Raw genomic sequence first — 4,645 nt, forward strand, 5'->3', positions numbered from 1 at the left:
AATGTCATTCGCGAATTATTTGCGGCATAGCAGATAGAGAAGCAATAGGCAGTTTCTTGGAAAGCGCAACGTCCCGGAATTCCCTTCCATTTTCAGTACTGGAAATCACAGGTTGAAGAAGAATGACGTGTTTCACGGAACTTTGCGACACTAAACCGAAAAAGCAAAATACGAAAAGATAAAAATGAATCGTAAAAAATCGTAAAAAAATTCAACATGAGAAATTCATTGATAGAAATTTAAATCAATTTCTTTAATTATATATTCATCGAATTTATATTTTCAATTAAATAAAAAATGCTAAATAAAAAAATGTTGAAGATTTGAATATCTACAAAAAATATAAACTTTCAATGTTAATAATTTAGAGCAAAGTCCAATTGATATGATTTTTAAAATAATCTGAATCTATTGTTATTCCAAGTATATTAATCATTATTTTAATTCGAAATTTTCTTTAAATATCCTGATATTTTTTATTATTTAAAAATAATTTCATTACATCTGTTTATCATAATCTTTTCTCAGATGAATCTCTGATGCAACTAAAACGTATTTTATGCTTAATAAACCTAAAATTTACGAACGCTCTTATTGATCTATATTCTCTTTTGTTCAAAATAGTGTAAATACCATTATCTCACACTATCCATTACAATTAATCTATCCAGTAAACATCGATTGTGTTCTAGATGAGAATAGTCGTTTATAATAACCAAACAATTTATCTTCGATATTACAACGAAAGTCGCTTGCATAATTATATTTAATTGCTGCCATTAGAGGCAGCTGCTGCTTTCAAGAGCAATAAGCGCTTGCAATTTCGTCATAGATGTGTTGAAATAATTCGACTCAATGTGCTGCAAAAAACATTATAAATATCAAATTGAACAAGTAATATAAATACTTCATATCGTTTTGAAAAACGGAAGAGATTTGAAATATATTTAATATAAAATGTAATCATTTTAACGAAAATACATCTGTATGCATAGCCTTTTCATTTATGAATTCAATATATTTAATAAAAATATTTAACGTTATTTTATAGAAATAATATTAAATATTTCGTGATAATTATCGGTCATAATATGTTATATTGTTTAATAATATGTGGCTTTCTACACAAAGATCGCGAATTAGACCAGATGTACAAACGAATGAACCCGACGAATGAATACCGATTGCAAAAGTTCGTTATTTATGCAATATCGCACAAGGTCAATTGCTATGTGTGATTATTGTTATGTGCTAATCCATATCATTGAATTTAATTGAATCAAATCGAAGCATTTCAATCAAGAATAAGAATAAATGACATACGAATACAAACATGAATGTCCGAAAATTTTTTCCGTTCGCTGTTCGTTCATTCGCTAAGTGTATGCCAGCTTTAATAGATTTGTTTTTTTACAGCTGAATTTGTCGCACTGTTCATCTTTTATTTTTTAATGTTATGTATTTTTTATGTATACCTATTTCATTTTTGTACTCACTTCATTTGAAGAGAGTGAGTGCAGAAAATGTGATAATCTAGAACAGAACTATTATCATGTTCGTATCGTACGATAAAATTCAATAAATAGCGACATAAATCATTTTGCATTTCGTTACATTTAAAATGATAATTCTCGTAATATAATAAAAAATTAACCTGCACGGGTTAATCAACTTCAGTGATTCGCACGCGTGTTAACATGGCTATTTATCGAAACGGATATTTCACATTCATTTATTTGGAATGGAAATCAATAGAAAATCAGTTATACATTATAACTTTCGAGAAATTATTATTTTGAATGTACAATATCATGCAACGTGCTTGTGAAATTAAATATAATTTATTATCGTTCTTTATCGTAGGAAACGCGAACGAATCACTCAACAACAACACTCAACGACAAGTATTATGAAAAGCAATCGAATGTTTGATAATAATTAATTTGGAATGTAATAATATTCAGTATATAATTATTATTGTAGAAATGACAGATATGTGATTCTAAATGAAGTATTTCTTCTAATTGGTTAATCAAATATTTCGAAGCATTTACAGTGAGATTTTGACCGCACCCATCGTTACATATTTCATAATAATAACTATTTAGCATGCAGCTCCAGCCACAAGATAATGTATTGTTCGCTCTATATCGTAATTATTCGAATCGGCAGGTAGCAGCGCGAGCCATTCCACGTGCCATTCTCATCGAAATGCGATCGCATAAAATACAAGAAGAAGCCGAACGCGTTTATTTCCAACGAACAATTAGCTCGACTGTCAATCGATGCAATTAATTGACTCCTGCAATGGACGACTGTAAACTTGATGAATAGTTTTATCAAAATATTTTACGAAGTTTATTCATTTTACTTAAACATTGTAGGGGCAGATATTATAAAATATTGTTTTACTACGATATTTATATATGCACAAACGAAAATAAATTGCTAAAAGATATTTACATTTGAATGTATTTTGCATTCGAGCCTCAAATTTTTCACGTATTTAAATTTAAATGCAATTTGTTCGTTATAATACTTTTAGATTGAGAGCGTAGAATAGATTAAATATTTCGAAATACAGAGATATCATTTGTTGTGTTAATTTCCGAGTCGCACGTGTCGCGTGAATTACTTGTTGTTTTTTTCTTCGTATTATTTTTATGATCGCGTTTCGATGAATTTGGGATTTCGCTACAATGCAATTGTAAAACAATGTCGCGTGCGACTAATATCAGGAATGCCATGTAAAATGCGAAAAATTATTCTATCATTATGATTAATATGATCGTAATTACTGTGTTTTTATGAGTGCAACGATTATGAGCGAATCTGCGAAATCGAAAGAGAGAAAGACCTATTTTAACACAAACTGTTTTCCACTACTTCTTCAGAAAAATGTTTCTTTTTTAAATCCTTTTTTATTTTTCTGAACTTTAAATTGTGATTAGGCTCAGTCTAATAATGTAAAATTGTATTTTCTATCTATAATTAGTCATTAAATGATAGTTTTGTAGTGAAAAAGTTATCACACACTATAAAATCATTAGTGATTAATCATAGCTAAAAAAAACATAATTTTTATCATCAAATAAAATTAAGTCTAAACTCATAATTAATAAATTAATAATTAAAAAACCGAACCTCAGTTCATTTACTTTCAACTTCTCTTTCAAATCATTAATGTATTATTTTCAAATTGTTTTTCATATTATATAATAACAATTATCGCATACAGGGTGGGCCATCTAGCGTTTGGAATTTCAACTACCGCTTATTTTGAGTTTAAAAGGCGTAATAACATTTATGACGTATCAGAAATTTAGTTTTTTGTTTGTTTTTTGTTTACGAAATGGGTCACTATACGCTTGAACAAAATTGGGAAATATTGAAAATTTATTTCCAAAGTGGTGGAGTCTTCAACCCAAACTGTAAGAAATTTACGTTGAAAATTTGGTAGAAAAGAAATGCCTTCAACGCAGTTTGTGGATCAATTTGTGAAGCGAATTCGACAAACTGGATCCTTATTGGATAAAGCAACTCGTTCAGTAAGGTCAACCAAAAACATTGCTGCTCAGAGTGTGCTTGAATAACCATCAACATCAACTCGCCGTCGTTCTCAAAACTTGAACATTTCACGCACTTCTTTGAGAAGAATTTTGAATAAAGACTTCGGTAAATGGCAATGTACTACCTTTCCAATAAAGCCATAAACTTTGAAAAATATTCATGCGTTTTTTTTTAGAGCTAAATTAAATTCCAAATTTTAAATGGCCCACCCTGTATATTTTGAGAAATTTTTTCTAGAATAAGATAAATTAATAAATAAATAAGAGTGTAAAAAATGACAAATAGGATCAATAATTTCTCTTTACTTTTGCTTTGTTTTATATTTGAAATAATAATTCGTCAACGATTTGAATTTTAAAAAAATATTTAAAAAATATTTTTATTTGCTTGTTATTTATATAACATATATTTTAAAAACATTCACATTGCGTGAGAAAATAAATGTTTTTCCCCGAGTTCTAGTCTTCTCAAAAAGACAGGCAGACAATATGCATTTCCTACAGTAATTGCACATCGCTTAGACAAAAATCGAAGTGCGCACAACAATAATAACACTTTATCGTCATAAATGACATCGATAATATATAAGCTATATTCATACCATATATATTTTCGATCCAATGGAAATAGATGCGATCTGTGAGCCATCAGCGATTCAGTGATCTCAGTTTGCCAATTGCATATTCGAATTAAATTAGAATTAATGCATATTAAATTTCTACGCGTTTCGCACGATTCTCAACTTTCTGCTATCGTATGTACATATCCACATGAAACTAGATTACAAACTAGAATACAATCAAGTTAGAGCCTACTGAGCCTCTCTGCGAATTAAAATAATGTAAATAATTATATTATAAATCTGCGCACGCACGCACATAAAAGTGATATGAAAAGAACGGTTTTGTTATAGTATTAAAAAATTTAATTAGATCTAAAAATAATTTTATCAGATCGTTAAAATAAAGATTACAAATACATTTTTATATTTTATTATTTATAGGAAGATGACATTATATAATGTTTTATATATATATATATATATATATATATATATATATATATATATACTATA

The sequence above is a fragment of the Atta cephalotes genome (assembly GCF_000143395.1).
Source record: "Atta cephalotes unplaced genomic scaffold scaffold00019, whole genome shotgun sequence".
In the NCBI taxonomy this organism is placed as follows: domain Eukaryota; kingdom Metazoa; phylum Arthropoda; class Insecta; order Hymenoptera; family Formicidae; genus Atta; species Atta cephalotes.